The sequence below is a fragment of the Triturus cristatus genome, chromosome 3_2 (genome assembly GCF_964204655.1).
Source record: "Triturus cristatus chromosome 3_2, aTriCri1.1, whole genome shotgun sequence".
Lineage (NCBI taxonomy): Eukaryota > Metazoa > Chordata > Amphibia > Caudata > Salamandridae > Triturus > Triturus cristatus.
This window is the reverse complement of record NC_140584.1, coordinates 1009578108-1009603702: the sequence shown is the minus strand read 5'-3', so window position 1 is coordinate 1009603702 and position 25595 is coordinate 1009578108.

Here is a 25595-nt window from a genome sequence, read left to right as displayed (position 1 = left end):
ATGTGCAATACAAGCTGCAGAGTCCTTAACTGAGAGACAAAATGTTCAACAAAAGTTCACTTCTGATCATGACCTTGTAATCCCAAACGTGCTGAAAATGATTCCTTGCCCATAAACAAGCTTACAGCTCTAGCTCTACAGCAGCATAACATCTTTCAGAATCACTGAGGATGGGGGAGGCAAAGGTAACTACCCATTTATGGTTTCCTGACATTTAGACAGCGAGCAGCCTCCAAACCATAAGAACTATTATCTATAATAATAGTGCATTGTTTTCCCACCGAAAAAGGTTCTGTTGCAGGTACAGTAATAATTTAATCTTTAACCAATTCAAAGGCTTTCTGTTATCTTGGTCCCACATAAACTCTTTGCTCCTATGTGGAAGTTTCCTGAGGGCTTCCATGACACCAACAAAGTTCTTCACAAATTTACAGTAATATTCTCAGAGTCCTGTGGTAGATAACAGTTTTTTGCTGCAGTGGGTAGATGGTGCTTTTTTTTTTTTTAAACTCTTTTTATTGTTGACAGGGCAAAATTAAAGTGGTTACAAATTGAATCTTGATATACATCTCACATCTCACAGCACATTGACATAGTATGACCTCTGTACATTCAATACAATAATTGTGGCAGAAAGTTACCAACAAGCATCTCTCACTCACCCCCCTCAGTCAGAGTCCATGTTGGACGTGGTCAGAGGCGGAGTCCAAATGTTCCCTCTGTACTTGTTACAGGCTCCCCACACTCGCTTCCCCTTTTTGGGGCATCCTCGGCGTACATACATCGCCTTTTCTGCCACCATGGCACCATCCATATCCCTGCACCAGTCATGGTGTGTCGAAGAGGATTGTGACCCCCAATGTTTAGCTATATTACGTTTGGAGAACATCATTCCTATCGTTGCCCAGTTCTGTGTTACGTGATTGAGATCAATGGGCTCCCAAATATTTAGAAGACATTTTTTGGGTTCTGGCAGAACTGAAACTCCACCCACTTGAGTAATAGTTTGCATAACTGTTGCCCAGTAGGACTCTATCTGTGGGCACTCCCATAGTGTGTGATAAAAAGTACCCTCTGCCCCACATTTCCTGAGACATAGCGCATTCCCCCCCCCTCTATTCTATGTAGGGTCACTCTGGTGTAATACATACGATCTAGTATTTTCAGTTGCATCAGTCTTAGTCTTGAGGATATTGCTAATGCGCGCGGGGACGAGAGCGCCTCCTGCCAGTCCGTGTCATTTAAGTCCCCGAGTTCGTTGAACCATTTTTCACGCAGAGGCATTGTGGGATTTGGTAGATTGTTAATAAGTTTGCGGTAGATGACTGAAATGGCCTTCTTGTCCATGTGGTCTGTCAATAGCCTATCCTCTAGTGGAGAGGCCTCCGGAAGTGTGGTACCAGCAGGTATGGCTGCCATGAGTGCATGTCTGATCTGTGTGTATCTGAATATTTTGGAGGGCGCCATTTCATACAGTTCCCAGCGGTGAGCAAAGGTAGCCACCTCCCCCTTGATCCACAAATCACCCACCGTTGATATTCCAATAGAGTCTCAACGTTTGAAACTCTTACTATTACGAAGCCTTCCTAGTCGTTGCGTTTCCCAGAGTGGGGTGAGTTGGGTTATGCCACCGTCCCAGCCTCGTTTTTTAAGCGCTATGTGCCAAATTTGGACTCTGTGTCCCGTAGGTCCAATCAGCGGGGTAATCCGCTTTTTAGTGTATAATGCCCTCAATACTCCTCCCTCCCCCAACCCATGTCTGTCTGCCCTAAACGCGGGGTCTGTTTGTGGGGCGTGAATCCATTGATTAAGTACCATCAACTGAGATGCCCAATAGTATAGTTGTATGTTTGGAAGTGCTATGCCACTATCGTACCAGCCCTTTACCAATTTATTCATGGCAATACGGGCCGGTTTATTTTCCAAGAGTAAAGTGGATACTTCCGCCATTATCGCTTTGGAGTAGCCCGTCGGAACAAGGAACGGGGTGTTCTGCAGGGCAGATAGAGACCTGGGAAGCGCCATCATCTTAAAGTGCCGCTTTCCCAAGTATTGTCAATGGCAGGTACCGCCAGTGTTTCGCATCACGTTTAAGTCGTTCAGAGGTGGCATGAGTTTTTTTTGGTAAATTCTTCCGATAGCTGTGTTACATGGATTCCCATTTAAAGAGCACACAGAGAGGCAACACAAAGAGATGCACAAATGCACAGTGAATGACTCAGTCCAGACTCTTCAATAATATGCGTTATATTCTTTTTAATGTCGCAAGATGATCAAACACAGTAGCCGCAATACAGCCAATGCGTTTCGCCCCAATGGGGCTTCCTCAGGGCAATAATAGTAATCATCCAATCTTATGCTGATCGCTGACGTACCACGATCACTACTTGATTCACTTAGCAATAGTACGGCAATCTTTCATGAGTCCCCAATGATAGATACGATTCCTCAATTTATTCGACACTTGAAGTTAGTGGTTCACAATAGGGGTGGGCGGAATTTGCGAAATTCACTTTCGCAAATTATAGCGAAAATGTTAAAAATCTCCGCAAACATGTGGAAATATCGCGAAGATGCGGAAGTTTTTTTCCCGCCCGTTCGCGGTATTTTCTGCTTGGTCGCGGCTCGCCAACTTACCCATGCGGTTGCGCAGCCATCTTGTTTTCACTTGTCTCACGGTGCATGATCGCGAGAAGAAATACGTGATCGCGCGACGCATGACGTTACTGCGGGCGCGAAGTGTCGCGAGACAGCGCAAATGGCTACCAACAATCCAACATCTCGTGGAGAACGCGACCGGATCGGGGAAACGCGGGGATTCAGGTAAGGCGATCGCGCGCACGTGAGAATGTATTATTTTACAGCGCGAGCAAGAAACAAATTATCGCTAAACTGTGGAATGCGGAAATTTTGACATTTTCGAGCTTTCTGCGGAACGCGAAAATGCCAAATTATTGCAATTTCCGCGAACGGAACGGAATTTTGGCCCAGGCCTAGTTCACAATTGCTTAAAATACATAAAATCCTCAATTTATGTTGCAAATTTAGATATCTCTTGTGTTCACTATGATAGGTGAAAGTCCAAAACATTGAATGTTACTTCATCAATCGCCCCAGTAAGACGCCGTGCCTCTCGACCCACCGCCAGCCTTCAAACATACAACGGAAAAGGAACGGGGTGTTCTGCAGGGCATATAGAAACCTGGGAAGTGCCATCATCTTGAAAAGTGCCGCTTTCCCAAGCAGTGTCAATGGCAGGGATCGCTAGTGTTTCGCATCACGTTTAAGTCGTTCCAGAGGTGGCATGAGTTTTTTTGGGTAAATTCTTCTGATAGCTGTGTTACATGGATTCCCAAGAACATAAAACTTCCCTTCGTTATTTGTAGATGACACCCCTTCAGGTGCGGCTGTGGCGGGCCATATAGGACATATAGAACCGACTTGGTCCAATTGATGGTATTTCCAGAAACTTGGCCATATAGGTCACAGATATTCAGGAGCGCATGGATAGATTGTTTGGGAGGTGCCATATACAACAGTACATCATCAGCATATAGTGATATGCGGTCCTCCCAACCTTCCGCCCAACAGAGCCCTCAGATAGTCAGGTACTACCTAATACATGCAGCCAGTGGCTCCAGAACAAGGGCAAACAGAAGTGGCGAGAGGAGGCACCCTTGACGTGTTCCGCGTCCTAGCGGGAAGTCCTCCGATATATGACCATTTGCCGTTACGTGGGCTAGGGGTTTTGTGTATAGCAGTTGTACCCAGGCACAGAATTTTGGGCCAAAGCCTAGATGCTTAAGGACTGCAAAAAGGAAGGGCCACTCAACCATATCAAAGGCCATACGAGCGTCCAATGAAAGGAGGTCTGCTGCCTCCTGAATTGTGGGTATACATGCCATTACACCATGCAGATGTCTCAGATTAAGGGTTGTATTTCTACCCGCCATGAAGCCGGATTGGTCCGGATGTATTAATGTGGCTGCCAGGAGTTTAGCAAGTATTTTGGCCTCTGCATTGATTAATGAAATGGGCTGGTAGGATGCACATTCCCAGGTAGGCTTCCCGGGATTATGAATCGCCACCATGGTGGCTATACGCTGATCTCGCGGGAGTTCCCCTGCCTCTAGACTGGCCACATACATATTTAAAAGATGCGGAGTGATAGTGGTTGCTGTTCTTTTGTAGAGTTCAATGGGTTTGCCGTTTGGCCCCATTGCTTTCCTTGATTGTATGGCTCCTATAGCTAGTTGGAGTTTGTCTGTTGTGAGGTCAGCCTCAAGCATCATGGCCACCTCCGGCGTTAGGGTGGGCATTTTTATATCTTTAAGGAAAGCTTGTACTTCCTCAACTGTCGTCGATGATGTTGGGGTGTACACATGATGGTATATTGTGCCAATTTGTTCACTATTTCCTGTGGGTCGGTTATGGTTTCACTATCGTCTGTGCGTAATTATGCGATCCACCGGCTGGTGCGCTCTTTCTTATCAAGCCAGGCGAGAAGCCTCACCGCCTTATCCCCAACCTCGTATATTTTATGTTGTGTAGCCTGTAGTTTGGCCCTGATATCTTCCCCTAAGTATCCCTTATACTCCTGTTGTTTAAGATTAAGAGCTTGAGGTGTCACTCTCGTCGGGTTTTGGCCAAGGAGACCTTCTGCGTGGGCCAACTCTAGTTCTAAGGTCTCTATCTCTTTCTTCTTTTCCTTTTTGTGACCTGTGATAGATGAGATGGCCTGGCCCCAGAGGACTATTTTATAGGCCTCCCAAAGGGTTACTGGGGAAGTGACTGAGGGTTCATTCATGTGGAAATATTGTTGCGTGGTGGTAGTAATGCCTTTAAGGATTTTGGGGTTATGCAGATAACCCGGGTATATGGGGAAGGTACGGCGTCGAGTTGCAGTCTGGTATGCGTATTTCATCGCTACCTGGGAATGGTCAGAGATACCTCTGGGTAGGGCAGTGGTTTCCAATATTTTCCCCCAGACTATCAGCCGACATTAGAAGGTAATCTATCCAGGAAAGGCTATTGTGAACCCCAGAATGAAAGGTGAATCGTTGATTCAAAGGATAGCGGAAACGCCAAGTATCTATGAGGCCAAGCACCTCAATGAACTCCGCGAATCGGGAGGTTCCACTGTCATGGCCTCTAGGGGCTTGGCGATTGAGAGCACCATTGACGATGGCATTAAAATCTCCAACAATCAGGAGCTCTCCCTCTGGAAGGGCGAGCAGAAATGCTCTAAGGGCTGGGAAGGCCACTGAGTGTAGTGCTGTGGGGATATATACTGACACTATGTTATAGGCTTGCCCCTCTCATTGGCATGTCCATGTCCGTTTAATTACAAGTGGAAAGTGTTTCCGTACTAAAATACCAACCCCTTGTGAACATGAAGTAAACTCAGAATGCGGCATCATCTGTCCATAGCTTTACAGGAGGAGCCCACTAGATGTTTTTCCTGAATCAATGCTATTGCCGGGGCATGGCGCTTTAAATATTGTAGAACCAGCCCCCTCTTAATTTTATCGACAAGTCCATTAACATTCCATGTAATCAATGATAAGGGGGTACTCTACGTGGGGGGTGTCAGTGGTGGATCGGTCTCTTGCTCAATCTGCACTATCGTTTCCACCATGTCTTGTGCACTTGCAGCTAGAGACGTAATGAGGCAGAGGCGCAATGTATAAGTGATGGTACTCAACCGCTGCCCGTATTAAACATTTAAACAACAAAAAACATAAATCAAGTAACTTTCCCCCCTACCCACCCTCCTCCCTGCCTCCCTGCATGGCGGACTGAAAACTACCCGCCTCTGCAACTGCTCAGAGTCCTTATACCCATCCCGATACCTTACTGGTGGGGAGAGTTGTCCGTGAACCCCTTCATCCTCCCCCTTTTCCACTGTTTACCTTGTTGGCAAACTCACTGTCACTGGTTCATTACATGAAAAATGCAGCATTACAAATGCACCTGACCTAGCAGGGCCTAGTGTCCAAAAGGTGTCTTGTTTTCACATGATTGTCTCCAGAGAGGCGTCAGCCACTGCGTCTCCCCCTTGATGATATAAATTCTGGGTCCAGCCTTGCGGAACGGCATTCTATTTATCTCAAACCTCCCATCATGTTCAGTGTCCACTGTCAGTGTAGGCACTCCTATTCTCCTCTGCTCGCTTGCGTTGATTTTCCCGGTGCTCCTGCCTCTCCTGATCCCTCTGACGATTCGTCTTGCACACATTGCCCAATTCCTCTACCGGGTCTCACCATCCCTCCAGCCACGCTTGTGCCTCTCGGGGCGTCGTAAAAAAATATGCTTTACCCTCCGCCTCCACCCTCAGTTTTGCTGGAAATCCACAGTGCTGCTTCGTGACCGCTGCCGTGTAGTCTGGAAAGATTGTGATAGTACTGTGTGCAAGACGCAGCAAAGGGGCAATACGTGCTGTCTGTAGTATCACGTCTCGATCCCAGAAATTGAAAATATGAGCATGAATGGGTCTTGCAGGTGCTCCTCGTCTGGGTTTCCCTCCTGGGACACGGTGCGCTCTTTCCACTGAAAAGTAGTTGGAGAGACCTCACGGCTTGAGATGATTTTTGATGAGGTCTTCGACAAATAGCTCAAGTGCTGAGCCTCCTGTTTGTTCCAGCACGCCAATGATTCTAATGTTGTTCCGCCTTGAACGGCCTTCTTGGTCATCGAGTTTAGCGGCCATCATTTTGTTGTCGGCCTCGAGTTGGCGAACTTGCTTCTTAAGAGCGGCTGTGTCGCTCGTGAGGTTTGTCGTGGTGGTTTCCAGCTCCGATACTCTGGTGGACATTTTGTGAAATTCTGCCCGGATCAGTGAGAGTTCCATTGAAATTAACCCGATACGTGAATCTAAGGAGGTGGTCATAATGTCCTGTAATGTGACTTCTGGCTTCTCTGTTGCCGGAGGGCTTATCGCTGGGGTGGTGCCCTGGTCTGTGAGTTTCGCCTGTGTTTTAGTATAGGCATATTTATAACGTTTTGCGGAGTTCGTGACACGCTGAACTCTGCCCCCATCACAGCCGCGGTCAGGTGTCCTCACAACGTTCCGGGGCTAGGTTGGTACTCACCGCTGCCTGCCAGTGCGCTATCACGGCACATGGGGCCTTTCGGGTTTTCCACCCCAGGACCTGTCGTATTACTTGTTTAGCACCAGTGGATCAAGCAAGCAATGTGGGTTGTGCGTCTTGCCGCTTCCTGAAGTTTCTCTGTGGTGCTGTGTGGCTAATGGTGGTTCCACAGCGTGAGTATGTCTTTGGATTTTGGAGTTTACGGACCCCTGTCCCGCTTGCCTTTATGAATTCGTGCCAACTTCTGTGCCCTGAGGGCAGCAGTGCCCGCGTGTTCAAAAAAACGCTCTCCCGTAGTCTGTGCAATAGCGTGTTCCTCCTCCCTCCAGTACGCCTAGGTGCCCCAAGACTTAGTGCCCACCCCGGCGGGGGGTTTAATTCACGGCAGCGGCAGCAATGAGGAAGTTGGGACAGGGCGCTGCAGTGTCCGCTCAGCACAGCCCCTTGTGGCTTCACCTTTTTTCCACACGGTTGAACCACTCCCGGCTGCTCCTGATCTCCCTCTGCGGCGTCTTGCTGACCTTACCGCAACTTGATCTTGGGCAGTAGGGGCCCTCCGGTGTAGTCCCCGTCGTGTATTCGTGCCCTGGGTCTGCTGATAGGCGGTCCCGGTCATATTCAGATGCCGGTCGTCTTTTGTGGCGTAATCTGAGCCATCTCTTCTCCCATTCTCGCCCGCAGCATCATGCCTGCCCCCGCCGTGCAAGGCGTCTTCACCGCCTCTCGCTGTCAGGTTGCTGTCGCGCTGAGCCTGGCCAAGCCACCGTCTTCGTTCCTGCTTTGTACTCCGCCCACTATACCTGCCAGTCAGCTTATTCTGTTGCGGTCGGTTCCGGACCGACTCCAGTCCCCGGTTGCAGCTTGCAATGTAGGCCACACTTCTTTCTCTCTATGCCATGTCACCGGGGAGTGTCCGAGCGGTCCCGGACTGGAAGCATCGGAGTCTTGTGTCTTTCCGACTCTTTGTGCGCTGCACTGAGGTTCAGAATGCCGACGGATTAATGAACGGATCTTTGGGGAAGTTAATCGGGCAACGGAGACTCTTTAGGCTGCGGCCATTTTCATCAGCTGCTAGCCATGCCCCCCATATGGTGCTTTCTTGATGACATGCAATATATATTCCTTAGAAACAATATTGCTGGCAGAGATTGACTTGTTTTGGAGCAAGCTCTTAGAACAAAGCATTCTTTGCTAGCCTCAAATAAACGTCTTGGAGACAATCATAAACAAAAGCAGAGATAAAGGTAGTAAGAGTTCTGAGACTGTTCAATTTGGTGGTAGGCTGTCATTAGGTCAGCAGTAGGAAATATGATGTTTAGGCACGGATGGATCTTAGACAGATGGTGGTTATCAATGATTATGCAAGCCTTGAGGGTTCTAAGATCTACACACACAGACATAATTTACCATTCATTTTCCTGGCCAGCGTTTTACGGGATTCTGTCCCTACAATGAAGACTTTCACAACCACATCTTCTTTCATGAATTGTTGGTACGTGATATCACACAAATTGGCACACCTCTTAAGTTTGGCTTTACAGCTACAGAACTTTTTTACAAACATTTTATGTATACAAAGCTATGTTGTTTGCTTTGTTTACCATTGTCCATATTTGGAAAAGATTTAAAAATCTAAAAATATCATATCCAAGTTTTGTATTGCCATTACAGGCTCTGGTGCACATAGGCCTTTTACAATCTTTGATGCCAACACAGCAACATTATTTTCTATCCTTGTGAATCTCACTTCGAATAAAACATTGATCGCAAAATGCCCTATAAATTCTATAGACAGACCACAGATTGAGACAGTCCTGTCATCTGAGTGCATGAGCTGTCTGACTTTGTCAGCATACCACTGAATCTAGTTTTAGTAATATTTGTATGTAGTGACCCTGAGTCAGCTCTTACTCTGAGTTCAATACCAAAAACTTGTAATGAGAACAGGGGGGCCTTCATCCCCTCATCTACTTTCCCAAAATGTCTTACCATAAGGGCCATGTATTCTGACAACCATTTTGTTCACTTCTGAATCTAGCTCATTTGCTTCAGCCTTATGCGCTACTCTACCTTAAGAAACCATTCTGCGCACCTTACACACTTTTGCAAACATATTTGCAGTCTTTCTCTGAAGTATCCCTTCTGTAAAGAAATCTCAATGAGGAGTTACTACATTTGTAATTTGACATTTTCCTCTTTTCATCCGTCCTATCTTAGGTTTTCCTTGTCTTGAAAGATCTATTACTAACACTCAACACTTCATTAATTTCCCTCTATGGTTTGCTTTCATTCACCTCTATTATCCAGGTCAGAGATTGCTCATTTGTCTTATCTGTGGTGGTAGCTAAGCAGCCGATGGAACCACCGCCGATTACGTTTACGGACAGGGCAGGACTTAGAAGGATGGCCTCCCTTTTCTGAGTGCGGTCCCATCTGTTTTCTTTAGTCTCCCAATATGGGATGGAGTGATTTACATACAAACAAAAGGCGCAGCTATCTGCACTTTTTTCAGTAAATAGTGTAGGGTAATTCTCTCTTCACTCATTTCCCAGGGGGGAGGTAGCCCTAAAGAAAGTCCAGCACCATTTTCTGGGCACTTGTCTGGACTGAAACATGTTGGCCTTAGGGTCCTAGGACCATAATACTCCAAAAGACCCTATCGTTCTATTTTTACTTTTAATATCCCTGCCAGATCCAAGAATAAAGGGATACCGGGATCTGTCAGTGGATTTTTAATCTTTATCCCCCGGTGGTTTAAGCTCTCCCTGGAACATTGGTTGAGCCCACCATGACTTGTAGGGGTCGTGGTGTCCAGATGATGAAGCATGACACCAGTAGAGTGTGTGAGGGAATATAAAAGAAAAGGAGTTTTTTTCTCCTTCACCATTCTTGAATGGTGCTTTATATGTCACTTCATATAGGGACATTCCGCCATTGTTTCTTATAAAAAAACCTAACCATAGATGTAACCATCTCTGACGGTTAGACTCAAAGGGGAGTACCTTTACTTGGACTAGGGCGCTCCACTTACCCATAACCCGTAATTTTACTTGTAGCATTTACCGTCAGTCTGCTCCTTACATTTCATCTATGTTTGTGACAAAATTGCAAGCAGTAGCTGCATTTCTGAGAATAGTTAGAAATATGTCAAGACCACTGACTCATTGTCAGTGAATTTGCTCTCCCCCCCTCGCAGCTCCACCATCAAGTGAGGCCTTCCCCCGAACCCCTGCACTTTCAAGTGCTGGTGTACGAGGCCCTCCTCTACCCGCAGGTTTTACCGGCGCCTCATCCCTGGTGGTCCAGTGGACCCCTGTTTCCTTTCTCTCGCTCCGCTCTTTCTCTCTGTTTTCACTTGTTTTTCACTGATTTCAATCTCCTCTTTTACTCTCCTTCTGTGTCTCTCCTCCATTTTCATTCGTTTTTTACTGATTTCAATCTCCCCCTTTCACTCCCCCTCTGTGTCTTTCCTCCGTTTTCACTCGTTTTTTACATATTTCAATCTCCCCCTTTCACTTCCCCTCTGTGTCGTTCCTCCAATTTCACTCGTTTTCACTGATTTAATCTTCCCCTCTCACTCGACTTCTGTGTCTTTCCCCCACTTTTCTTGCACCTTTCACTGCCTCATTTTCACTCTTTCCTCTCTTTTTGCCTTTTCTGCCTGTTTTTCCCTGCTACTGCTGCCCCCACGACCCTTTCCCTCAGCACGACCAACGCGACCGTCCCCATCCAGCTCCCCTCCCTGCTCCCGCCTCCCAGCTGTCCAGCCCTCCCCGACCCCTACTTAATGACGGCCGCTGCGGGAACAGGCGAGCAAGACCACTCACTCATTGTCAGTGAAATTGCTCTACCCCCCTCGCAGCTCCACCATCAAGTGAGGCCTTCCCTCGAGCCCCTGCACTTTCAAGTGCTGGTGTTCGAGGCCCTCCTCCACCCGCAGGTTTTACCTGTGCCTCATCCCTGGTGGTCCAGTGGACCTCTGTCTCCTTTCTCTCGCTCCGCTCTTTCTCTCCATTTTCTCTTGTTTTTCACTGATTTCAATCTCCCCCTTTTACTCTCCTTCTGTGTCTTTCCTCCGTTTTCTCTTGTTTTTTACTGATTTCACTCTCCCCCTTTCACTACCCTCTGTGTCTCTCCTCCGTTTTCACTCGTTTTTCCCTGATTTAATCTTCCTCTCTCACTCTCCTTCTGTTTCTTTCCCCCACTTTTCTTGCACCTTTCACTGCCTCATTTTCACTCTTCCCTCTCTTTTTGCCTTTTCTGCCTGTTTTTCCCTGCTGCTGCTGCCCTCGCGGCCCCTCCCCCCCAGCACAACCAACGCAACTGGCCCAATCCAGCTCCCCTCCCCGCTCCCGCCTCCCAGCTGTCCAGCCCTCCCCAACCCCTGCTTAATGGTGGCACACAGCTGACGCAGGCAGCGGGTGAGCCGCTGGCACGCCGAAGGTGCACCAAAGGCAAGCCCGTCTGCGACCCGACCGCGACCAGTGCTAGGAACCCTGGACCTCCTCAATACCAATGCTACGACTCAGCAGCACTCCACGCTCTCAACCCAGGACGCAACAACAACAGCAAGCTAGCATAACCAGCTGACACCCACGGACCCTCCAGCTGTCACCGCTGCCGGCACACCTGCAGCACTGCCAAGATCACGGACCCGGCGCAACCCGCCCGCAAGACCACAACCCAACCGAAGACCCTGCAATGTATCCTGCTCAACTTCCGATCCCTCCACAAACACGCCGCCAAAATCTGGGACCTCCTCGACAGCACCACCCTGGACGTAGCATTCTTCACTGAAACATGGACCAACACCACCTCGGGACTGGACATCGCCATCACCATTCCCCAAGGATACAAGATCTCCAGGAAGGACCGCCCAACCCGCCCGGGAGGAGGAATCGCCATTGTCCACAAATCCTACCTCCGCCTGAGCACACTCCCTGACGAGCCCACAGACCTGATGGAACACTTTCACTTCAAGATACTGGCCAGCCCTACCGCCACCCTCCGAGGAACCCTCATCTACCGACCCCCTGGACCCCGCGGACTTTTTCGCCAACTCCATCACGGACATCATCTACCACCATGCCATCGCGTCCACCAACCACCCCCTACTGGGAGACCTCAACTTCCACCTCGACAACTAACTGGACCCCAGCATCACATCCCTCCTGGAAAACCTCCACAGCATTGGACTCCGCCAGGTCATGACCGAACCCACACACTCAGTATTACACACCCTCGACTCCCTCTTCAGAACAGGTAACTCCATCACCTTCAGCCACACCACCGATCTCCCATGGACTGACCATCGATGCATCCACTTCACCCTCAGAACACCCACCATCCACAGACACCTGCTCCCACGAAGAAACTGGACCAGAATCACCGATGACCAGGTAACCTCATCACTCAGCAACTCCACCCCAACCATTGCGGAAAACGACGACCCCAACACCGCAGCCCGAACCCTGCACAGATGGATCTCCGACAGTGCCAACACCATAGCCCCCCTCAAGAAAAACAACAACATCCACGCCAAGAAAACCAGATGGTTTACCACCGAACTTCGAGAGTCCAGACGCACTTGCCGCCGCCTTGAAAAGACCTGGAGGAACACCAAATCCACAGAAGTCTACAACAACTTCAGAGCCGCCACCAACGCCCACCACCAACTCATCACGTTCCCCGACGACTGGAAACACGCCGAGGTCAAACCCCTCCTGAAGAAACCCTCAGCGGACCCCACCAACCTCAGAAACTACAGACCCATCGCCCTGCTCCCGTTTCCAGCGAAAGTCATCGAGAAAGCCATCAACAGCCATCTCGCCACATTCATCAAAGAGCACAACATCCTCGACTCCTCCCAATCCAGCTTCAGAAAAAAACCACAGTATGGAAACCGCCCTCCTCGCTGCAACAGACTACATCTGCACCCTACTGAACAAAGGAGAAACAGCAGCCCTCATCCTCCTCGACACGGTCTCTCACTGCACCCTAATATGCAGACTCCATGACGTAGGGATCCAAGACAAGGCCCTCAACTGGATCTGCTCCTTCCTCTCCGGCAGAACAAAGCGGGTCAGACTCCCCCTTTCCTCTCTGACCCTACACCTACCACCTGCGGAGTCCCCCAGGGGTCCTCCCTCAGCCCTACACTACTCAATGTCTACATGGCTCCGCTCGCCCCCATCGTCAGAACCTACGGACTCAACATTGTGTCATACGCAGACATCACCCAACTCATCCTCTCCCTATCCAACGAACCCAATACCGTCAGACACAATTTTCGAGAAGGCATGGAAGCTGTCACCAAATGGATGAAAAACAGCTGCCTACAACTAAATACCAACAAAACAGAAGTACTCATCATGGGCCCAAACCCCGACGTATGGAACAACACCTGGTTGCCCCCCGCCCTCGGAAGCCCTCCCACCCCCACTGACCATGCACCAAACTTAGGAATCATCCTGGACTCCGAGCTCAAAATGGACCGCCAGATCAACTCTGTCTCGTCCTCCTGCTTCCACACCCTCCGCCTCCTATGTAAGACCTTCAAATGGATCCCCCTCGAAAACAGAAAGACCGCCACTCACTTCCTGGTCACCAGCAGACTCGACTACGGCAACGCACTCTACACCGGAATAAACAAAAACCTCACCCACAAGCTACAGAACATCCAGAACGCCGCCACAAGACCGGTCCTCAACCTGCCAAGACACTGCCACATCTCCCAGCACCTGCGCACACTCCACTGGCTCCTTATCGAAGCTAGAGTCACCTTCAAGATGCTCACCCATGCCCACAAGGCCCTCTACCACATCGGACCAGCATACCTGAACAGCCGACTCAAATTCCACGCACCCCAGAGGACCCTACGATCTGCCCAGCTCTCCTACGCTGTGGTCCCGCGCACCAGAAAGACCAGATCATGAGGCCGCTCCTTCTCCGTCCTCGCAGCCCGAGCCTGTAATGCCCTGCCACTCCACCTCAGTCAGAAAACCTCGCTCTTCGACAGACCCCCCCCCTTGATGGACTGGAGCCTGCTAACCCCCAGCACCTTGAGACCCATACGGGTGAGTAGTCAAGCTTAACAAACGCCTGATTGACTGATTGATTGATGTCAAGCGTTTAATTTTCCTTCTGTGTGCGTATGTATGGAAATGATACCTTTCTAATGTGTAGCTTGAAACACCTCTCGAATCTAGCCCTTGCCTTTTCAAAGCCATTGTAGTCCCCTCACACGACAAAGCTTCAACCCTAGGTAATATTTTGAATAGTTTCTGTCCTTCAGATCCCAGACAATAGAGGAAAAAGCACCTCTATTCTTTTATCTGGCATTTTATCAGTATCAATGGTGACTAAATATGTTAAGAACTCATCTTTGAAACTTTTCCATGATAGCAGAGGATTACACAGAAGGAATTTATGTGGGGTTTCAAGTTGCATTGTGACATTACAGATAGTTCAAGAGTAGAGCTAGCATAATAACACAATGAGTAAATGTCAGGAATTCAATAGAAATGTGAAAATCAATCAATCAATTTAATGTGAAAAAATGTTATATAATTTCTAGAAAAATGAGTTTCAAGATTTAAAATAGACAATTATTGGGATAATTGTACATGCATCACAAAGGCGAACACACTCAACATAAGCAGGACAAAGAGCAATTGAGTGTAAAAAGAATAGTACTGGCAGTATTAATTTCTTAGGAAGTTATGATGTATGCACATCACAGAAGACATTTCGCTCAAGGCTGGTGTATATTTAATCACAATTGCAGGCATATCGCAGTTAGACGCACTCATGAACTGAAATAAAATGGCAGATGAAGCGACAGTACGGTTTCAATCTTGCTGAACGCCTCGGCAAAGACAAAGGCACTGCGGGCATACACATAGCATTTGAAGCCCATTCCTGTCTCTGTCAATGATAAGAGGGCAGGGAAAGTAGACCTGCCATGTCTCAGGCGTACAGGCTTGAAGGCAGAGCAACATGGATGTGGTTGCTATGTCTATGATAATCACTCAACAGGCTCATAACTGGATTTGGAAGGTGGAAGGTGGAATATGGGAGGGTGAAGAGGATTCCTGATGAGTCAGTGGCTGCTGAGCTGTGGGTGCTGTGAACTCTCATCTTGATCATCTGTGAATGAACTATTTACCAACTTACTGACCATTGTATTCGGGCTGGATGAAGGGGCAATAATGCCTTACCTCTACGTCTCTCGTCCTCGACCCAGTCATAACTAATAAGTATGACTGGGTCGAGGACGAGTAGGACTAAGAGTAATGGGGATTACCGGTAAGTAATCATAGCAACATAAGATGGAAGCTGTGGCTTCAGTGAAAAGAGTGGTGCTTGCAGTAGTGAGACCTTCTTGGTGTTAGCAGAGAGCCTGCTGCCACGATTTATTTGCTGTGAGATTATTCCGTGAGGCTGTGGAGGGTATGGTGGCCCCTCAAGACATTAAAGTCTCAGTGAACTTTATACTATGTTACCCCAATGTTTGTTACGGAAGAGATGCCGTTCTCTGTCCTCAGCAGTGAGGGCAGCCCATACCTATCAGGGGCACAGTGAAGAGAAATGCTTGTCTTTCTATACCCAGATTGAGAGGTGCGCGCGTGCACCGCACAGACTGCTGCAGCCTCCATGACAACAGATCGCAAGGGACTCGAGGCACCACTGCTGCTCAAAAATAAGTATTGCACCACTACAGAACAATCTTATCTGTAAACACATGTAAATCCCCACCTGCTGCTCCAGATGCAATAGTGCACCACTGTCAAAGAAACTACTGCTTAGCACCATACGTTAATGTTGCAGCGGAGCGCTGCGAGCAGAAAACATAAAAGAGGAGCAAAGGAAATAACATTACTAGTTGTTTAGACAAATTAAGGGAAGAAATAACCAGCATATATCATTCTGCAGAGGTATTGTAATGTAAAAATACAACGTGGCTCAGGTGATGAGATATGCATGCTAATGTGAGAGTCACTTCAGCAGCAAAGTGTTGACCCCACTACATTTATTGAATTACTTTGGATTAAAGCAAAGTGACTATGGTAGCAAACAAAACTTTCGAAAAAAGAAGAGTGGGTACAAAAGATGAAATGAGTAAAGCAACAAAATGGAGTGTTTTAGATATAATAGCTTAAACATGTTGCAACCACTTGTGACAGTCCTGCATCGAAAAAGCATTGTTTTAAATGTAGGAGATTAGGGCATTTGGCTTGTGCTTGTATACAAGATTTTGGTAAGGATAAAAATGTTAAACATAATTAAAGAAAAGTGCATGACTAGCAGTGAGAGTGATGACGTTTTAGCGGTATATGAAAACATAAGAGTGTAATGGAAGATTATAGTCCACAAAACAGTACAATCATATTAGGGCTAGGATCTAGAAATGAGCATATGTTGTCTGTTTCTTGCTTTCCTTAAACTGTCATTGGTGAAGAGATGTACAAGAAAATGTATATCTTCAATGAGTTGCTGTGAAATTTAATTACCTTTATTAGGTTATATTTGGCCAAGATCAAATTTAAAGAAAGATAGGCTGCCATTAAGATATATGAAAAAGGTTGTTTTTATGGTAAGAGCAAACCCACTGGGAATTTGATTTAATGCCAATCATCCTGATCAAGTATTGATAATTCATGATGATGGAATTAACAAGTGGAAGGTGGAGTTTCTTGGTGTATTTAGTGGGAAGCCAGGATGCTGTAAAGACTTTGTAGATTACACAATTTTAAAATGTGATGTGGCAGTGTGTGTGTACAAGGCAAGAACTATACGGGTATTCTTAAGGGAGCCATTAGGTGAGGTGTTGCAAAAGTTATCCAGTGACAGTCCAGTAGCGCTTACACATAAATCCAATGATAAGATCAGATTGTGTATCAATTCAAGAAATCTTAACAGGTGTATTTGAGTAGACAGATATCCCTGCCAAATATGCATGAATTAATAATGATCATAGGAGAAGCAAGTGTGTTTACCACACTAAGGGGCATATTCTCAAGAACATGTGATAATCAATGCAAAATTAGCTTAACGCAACTTTGCATATCGCAGTCTATCGCGGGAAAACAACGTAGTGTTAACATAGTATTCTTAACCCAGCTGCACCTTTCGATAGTCCCACGATAACGTGTCAAATGACCGCATTAAAATCAACGCGAAGCCGCAAAAATGCGAAACACGAACATGAAAAAAGTTGCGATGAGGCAAATCGCGATACAAAAATCAGCGATAACCTTCGAAAGACCTGCAATTCCCACACGTCATGCGTGAAAATGCTCTATAAAAGCAGAACAAGAAAAACACACCAAAAACAAAATAAACTGCGTAGCAACACGGATGCACCCGGACAGAGTGCCCAGGTCAACGCGAACCCCACAAGCCCCACAGGCCACCAGCAAGGAACCTCGGGGTCGGGGAAGGCCAAGGAGAAGAGGAAGAGGAAGACGCGGTTCAGTCCACATGACAATCGGATCGCAATCCCGGAGGTGACAGAACACCAACAACAACTGTCCATCACCTCCACCCTGTCATTGGCAACACAGATTTAAAAATGGCATTCCATTGTGAATGCAGTCAGAGTGTCGAGGAGGCCAAGATGCACTGGCATGATGTGAAAAGCCAAACCAAGCAGAAACCCGCTGCCAACAGGAAGGCAGCAACGGCGAATGGAGGTGGGAGTCCTGCACCAGAGGACGAGCTGGAGCAAATGGAGGCCACAGTCATCAGTGTGGAGACGGTGCGAGGAGTCGGGAGTCCGGACACTGCTCGACATGACCTGACACAACATCAACAGGGTGAGTTATGAACAGGGACTGGGAGGATGAGGGGTGACGGGCACAATGGCACACATGCACAATGACGTGTAGCACACTGCACACCCACAGTGACCCTGGGTCATGTCCCTGATCCCCGTGGCACACTGCAGCACACATACAAAGATCAAGTGTGGCCCCCGTCCACCATGTGCCCAAAGGGGACCCACCCCACACATCACCAATTCCTCAACACACATGCACCTGTGTAAAACACAGCAAAGATGCGTATTTGTGAGCCACACTGACAATGCAAGTGACGATCAGCATGGCTGGAGTACAATCACCATGACATTGTGCACGCCACGGGATTGAGGTGGCTGAGTGTGGACCACATTCGTAAAGGAGCAGGTCACACTCTGGCACATTCACGTGCACAAACAACCACTGACATCAACAATACATCTGCAGACAGACAATGCACAAGAGTACAAAAACCGTTCAAGAGCACAAATGACCCAAGTAGCCAACATCACAGCACCTTAAAAGCACAAAAGTCAAAGGCACCCCGCCTCCAAGGGATAAGGGGCAGCAAAATCACAGCTGCAGGGGCGACTCTCCCACAATGCAGCACACACACATAGCAATGACAGCACATCCACATGGACGACAATGTGGTACACAGTGCAACACTTACACTGCAGAACAGAGCACACAACTGGGTCCGCTTGTGCGTAGAAAATGGCCAATCACATCTGACATAGCAGGAAACTGTGAGATGGGAATGTACGTTTACAACCTCACCTATGTCATGTAGTCCAAATGTCCACTGTCCCGCATCAAATAGTTCGCTCCTCCCAAACCATCACAATGTACATTGTCATGCAGTCTGTATGTAAACTTGAACAATGCATCAACATACATGCCAACACAATGTCAACAAGCATCTCCCCTTCACATTGCAGAGGGACAAACAACACCTCCAGCAGAGCAGACCAGACAACTCTACAGTGATGCTGAAGAGGACCTCTACACTTTTGACACCGACGCACTACAACAGTTCATGGACATCTTAGGCAATCGACCTCCAGGAGCAGGGCAACCCAGCTGCATCGAGGATACCCTACCCCCTGCACAGACCACACAGCTGGACGCACCCACCACCACGGCTGGCTCCCAGCAACCCACCGAAGCACACATCGCATCGGAAGGCCAGGTGTCAGACTGCCAGAAGGGGGTGGCAGAACAGGTGCGGGTGGGGTTCCACCTCATGGAAGCCGAATTAGATCACATACGTGGGTGTCAAGGTCCCATCAGAGACCACCTACACACCCCAACGGAGACCCACACTGCGACAGAGATACATGCCTTTGCACATTTCCAGTAATGAACCAGAACTAGAGCCACAGGATAATCATCCACACCCCCACGCAGGATTGGCATACGCCAGCCCAGTTCACTCTTCTTACGTATTGAGTGGGGGACGACAAAGCTACATGTGCAAAGTCTCACCTGCTGCCTGCGGTGACATGGCTGCGTCTGCTGCACATGGCACAATGTAATGTTGCAGGGCCCGGGGCCCTAATGCATACATCATGAGCACACGGACACACTCAGATAGTTAGTGGAACTGGCTACGGGCACGTGAGCTAGACACCTTTATTGCCAGGGTCACATGTACAGTGACGCCTGTGCTGGATGTGTGTGGGGTGAGTGTAAGCCAGCCCTCATGGAGTCGTTGGTGCTGGCAACTACTTGAACATTGATCACAATTAAATCAGAAACAGAAAACACCAGTATAACAGAAACAACTGTGAAGCATCATGATGGGCGCCGGAGAAAGTACAATGTTCACCCAATATGCAACCAGAATAGTCCATGAGTTGTGGTGCACTGAGTTAGTGGCACCTGAAGAGCTGAGCAGGGTATCAAGCTGATGATAGCACCCACGGCAGGTGTGAGCAACTCTGATAGTCTGGCAGTAAGACACCTCTGACTCTGGCACCTGTTGTTTGGAGTTGGTCCCGGTGGTGGTGGCGTGTGCATCCTGCGGTGATGTGACAGGACTCGATTTGATGTGTGAGCCCTGGTGGACCACAGTTGAGGCCGGAGGCAGTGGTTGGCACAGGGCCACAGACACATGGCGTTGATGACCCACAGGCCATCCAATAGTCAGTCAGACAGGGTCCATGACTTGAGCTGCACAGAGTTAGTGGCCCCGGATGCACCGTGGCCGGCACAGGCACACCGTCATGGGGCGGTGACTTGCGGTGCAGTGAGATAGGGCCACAAGAGCTGAGCGGGTCCTCGTCAATGTCGAAGGTGAATGTCGCAGAGTGTTACGGGGGAGAATGGAAGATGTCCTCCAGGGCATGATGCAGAGGGCAGAGGCCGGTCGGAAGCGGCAAATAGAGGAGTGGAATGCTACAGCCTTGTTTTTGCCACAAAGTCAGTATCACCGACATGCTGATGAAGACAGCCCCCAGTCCATAGACTCAGTCTCCACCAAAGTTCAACCAGAAAGTGTCCATGGATTTCGGGGAACAGACTTAGTGGCACCGGAGCTGGAAGGGAATGCAGTCTGCGATGAGGCCAGTACAATGAGATCAAGTCTGCCATAAATAAATCAAGACTGTTCCCAATGTGTGACCTACTCGACCGCAGTGTAGGCCCGAGACAGCGGTCAGCAGGGGCCCACAGCCACGTGTCGTTGGCTCGCAAAGCACAGAGTTAGTGACACCGGAGCAGTTGGCAGTGTTTGATCACCTCCGTAACGATGATCCTTTTTTCCTCCAGACCCAAACGCGTCTTCCTCTTACACCTCTCCTTGCGTGCAATGATATGAACTCTGCCATACACAAATCAAGACTCAGTTCCACATGTGTGACCATACTTGACCGCTGTGTAGGCCGAAGGCGTAGTCATCAAGGGGCCACAGACACGTGTGGTTGGGATGCTATGCACAGACTTGGTGTCACCACATCGAAGGGAGTATAGTGATTTAAACTCTGCATTGATATGTGTACTCGGCCATTGTATAATCAAGACTCAGTTCCAAATGTGTGACCTACTTGACTGTAGTGTAGGCAGGAAGCAGCGGCAGAGTACGTCAACGAGAAAGGAGTACAGCGGGCCTGTGTCGCGGAGGTAGTGATGGTCTGAGGAGGCTGCCAAGGATGCGGGCCTTGGGCTTGGAGCTTGCGCCGGTACGCGGTGGGCCACCTTTGGCACACGCCGGTGTCAGCAGGTGAGCAGTGAGGTCTGGCTGTGCAGGGTCTGGCAAGACGGGTTTGGGGACCAGCGGCCCGAGGTGCAGCAGGTGCACAGGATCGCAGGCAACACCGCTCACGGCGACGGCGTTGGCCTTGTGACTGGGTGGAAGGCGCCACCCTGGCAAACACGTTGGGCATTCCAAAAGACAACCACAGCCAGAGCTACATGCTTTTTATTCACACCCCTATGCTGTCCTGGCGTACGCCGGGCCAGCCCACTCCGCACACGCTTACGGGGGGGACGTCACAAGCTACATTTCCGAGATCTTCCCCACTGACTGGGGTGACATGGTTGCGCCCACCGTCCACTACACTCCAAACACCAGCAGTGTATGTAGACATGGATATGTCTGTGGTCTGCATACTGCAGTCTGTCCAGCACATCTCCGCCACACTTGGCATTGTGTACATTCTCATTCATGGGTCACTTGCCTCCTTCGCACAAGCCTGATTCCCACCTCTCCCCACATTCTGCTATTGTGTGACTGAGGTGCCATGCCGTTGAAAGGCACATGTACATGGCTAGCCCATGTTGCCACATTAAGTTGTGCTGTTGTGTCTGGTGGGTGGGCATGTTGTTTCGCACTTTGTATGTGATTTTGTAACGTGTGCATTGCCAGAGTTGTGAGTTGCATGATTGTGGAGTTGAGGTGGGTGGTGGGTTCATTTGGTACTTACCAACGAGCAGTGCATTCCCATAGGTGCCATCCTGGAAGCGCTGGTTGATGATGGACTGTTGAAAGATGAAGGAATCATGCACACTGCCTGGGTAGTTGGCGACGACATTGGTGAAGAGTCCCCGGTAGTCCACTATTGCCTGCACATTGATGAAATGTGTGTGCTTTCTGTTGCGGTAATTGTGTGCAGTGTCGGCAGGGGGCACAAGTAGGACATGGGTGCTGTCGATTGCCCCCAACATGTACGAGAATCCAGCTATGGCGTGTAGTCCTTGCTTGGTCTCCAGCTGTTCCTGCGCATTGTGGGGGACGTATAGGTACTAGGGTACGAAGCTGATGATGGCACCCAGGACAGGTGTGAGGGACTTGGATGGGGCTGGCTATGAGACTCCTCTGACACTGGCGGTTGTTGGTTGGGAGGTACCAGAGGCCCACAGGTGCAGCACAGCCAGCAATTTTGTCTGAGGTGGGATGTTGGTTGTCCACTGTGTTGGTACATTCAGTCTGTGGGCAATGATGGTCAGGATGCGTAGGATGGTGAAATAAGCAGCAGGAATCGCGGTGAGTAGAAAGTAGGTTTATTCAGTTTGTGAATACACTCCACCCGTAGCAAGAGCGTCCTCTCACTCAGACGTCCGAACGGCAACTGGCAAGATACCATCCGAACGCCCGTAGAGAAGAACGCCATGCCCCGAGCTACATTTGAAAGAATACCAATACATAACAATACATAACACCTACAGGCATCGCGCGCCTAACACTCTACCACGGCGCGCGATACCGAATACTACATACTACATCACCTTCCCCCTTTTACAAAAACAAAGAAGATACAGTGTGCCTACAGTAAAAAAATAATATCATTTTCATCATTTTTTCCCTGACATCACATGTCAACTCTTACCTAAAATAACATTCTTTCCTTAGCACCTAACAAAATCCTTAAGTCTTCTGGGAATCCTAGAAGTGCGTCCACTAGAAGTGTGGAAACTGCTCGTGCCCCCATAAGACTGTGTTGAAGTTTTATTTACACTAGAACGCAAACACTCCCCAATGGGTCCAGTACCCAGATCATGAGAACTTGAAACCTCATCAGACAGAGCGCGTGTACTTGAAACCCCATGGGACTCGTTTGGCTTTAACCAATGCCCCCAGTGAAGTTCATCACACATATTTTCCTGTCTTTCTAACAAAATTTTGGCTTGTATGTCAGAAACCTTAACGAGTTGTCTCTTGTTCCACCACCCTTTACTTCCAACAAAAGCGTCTCCCTTACTTACTTTGCACACCCTTTCTGGTTTTAAAAACTTTGATTCCCCTTTTATCACTTTAGTTGGCTTCCTAATTAGGACCCAATCCCCCACAAACACATCTTCTAATGTTGGGTGGCACCTCTTATCAAAAGTTTCCTTCATTAGTAACTGCTTAGCGCAAACCCTCTTGGCAACGTCCTTAATGTCTAACTTCTTTTCATTAGACTTCTCTTTTAACCAAGATGGGAATAGAGATGTGTGGGCTTCTCTACCTCTTAACAACGAAAAAGGTGATACCCCAGTTGTACAGTGAGGGGAGGTATTATAGCTCCACAATTTCTCCTCTAGAAATGCATTCACTTCCAAACCTGCCGCCAGAGCAGTTTGAACGCCTTCCTTTACAATTTTATTCCCCCTTTCGACCAATCCGTTGGAAGTCGGGGAATACAATGCTACCTTGAGGTGTTTTATATCAAGCTGTCTCAAAAATGTACACATCTTTTCCGACATGAAATGTGTGCCATTGTCAGTGACAATAACCTTTGGAGCACCCTCGATCGAAAAGATGTTCCTTAAAAACGTTAAAGTTGACTCTGTATCAGGAGACTCAATGAAACTATAATACATCCATTTGGAAAAATAATCCACTGCCAGTAAAATGAATTTTTTATCCTGATTAAGTACAGAGTATGGTCCAGAAAAATCCAGGCCAATTTTTTCCCAAGAGGAACCCGGAAATTCGGTAGGATGGAGCGGGGTTTTCAAGGTTCGCCAATGCTTATCTGATAATAGGCACTCAGGGCAATTATCGATAGTAGACTTCACCTGTGCATCTATCGCAGGCCACCAATAATGCTGCTTAATCTTCATTGTAGTTTTAGTGGACCCTAGATGACCTGAATGGGCATTACTTTAATTACAGGGCGCAAATCGACCGGGGGAACAAACTTGTCCCCCCGAAGAACAACCCCATTTTCGACTGACAACTCACTCGCCACTTGGGCAAAAGTTCTAAGATCTCCGTCTTAACCCCTAGGCTCAGGCCATGAACTAGATGAATACTCAACTACCTTCCTTAGTACTGCATCCCTGTTACATGCGTCTCTCCACGCACTCTCTGACAAAATCGAATCACACACCTGAATCGCATCCACCACCGCGACACATTCCACATCATCCATCATAGCATCATCTTCATCATCCTTCTCCATTAGTAGTCTTAACAAGCAGTCCGCTCTAAAAAATGTTCCACCTGGGATGTGTTTAACAGAAAAATTTAATTCTTGGACTTTGGAGACCAAACGCATCAGCCTAGCCGACATGCTGGACGAATTAATATTGTTAAAAATGTACACTAAAGGCTTATGGTCTGTTACCAATTCGAATTTCCGACCCCAAATATACATTTTGAACTTATGTATGGCCCATGCACACGCTAGTGCTTCCCTCTCTATCGTGCTGTATAGTCTTTCACATTGTTTCAAAGACCGGGAGGCAAACGCCACAGTCTGTTCACGTCCGTTTACTCTTTGGCTCAGCACTGCTCCTAACCCAGACATACTAGCATCTACAGTTATAAGGGACATACAATCGTCCCTAAATGCAAACAAGGCTTGAGCAGATACAATCAGCTTTTTAACGTTCTTGAACGCTGACTCCAGATCATCATTCCATTTAAACGATGTCCTTTTTTAAGCAATTCGCGCATAGGCTCTACGGACTGAGCATAATTAGGTACGAACCTAGCGTAGTATTCCGCCAACCCCAGGAAAGAACGCAAAGCGTCCTTGTCATTTGGAGCTTTTGCCTCCTCAATTGCCCTAATCACTGAGAACTTGGGTTTAATTCCATTCTCGGACACCATGTGCCCTAAATATTCAAATTCTTGTACCACGAACTTGCACTTGTCCGCTCTCACGGTCATTTCTCTAGACTCGAGAACGGTCAAAACCTGCCTTAAAACTTTATCGTGTTCCTCACGAGACTTAGCATAGATCAAGATGTCGCCGAAGTATGCCTGGACCCCCACAATCCCCTTGAACAGGGTATCCATTAATTTTTGGAACACACTCCCTGCTGATGCTAACCCAAACGGAAGACAAAGGAATTTATACGCCCCGAATGGTGTCACAAAGGTAGTTAGCTCTTGTGATTCCTTTGACAATGGAACCTGGTGGTATGCTGACCTAAGGTCAATCAAAGAAAACCACTTTGCCCCTCCTAGATTTGCGAGCAACTCGTGGATTCTGGTCAGCGGGTGGCAATCCACCACTATATTCTTATTAAGAGTGCGCAAGTCGGCGCAAAGCCTAATTTCGCCAGATTTTTTCCGTGCGACCACAATGGGTGCCACCCACTGAGAAGAATCCGTCGGGGTTATGATCTTTTGCTCGCACAAACTTTTCAACATGAGTTTAAGGTCCTCACGAACGCTCATGGGAACCGAACGGACCTTATGAGAAACAGGGTGTGAACCCGGAATCAGTTTAATGTGATGTTCCACCCCTTTAACTTTCCCTACAGTTTC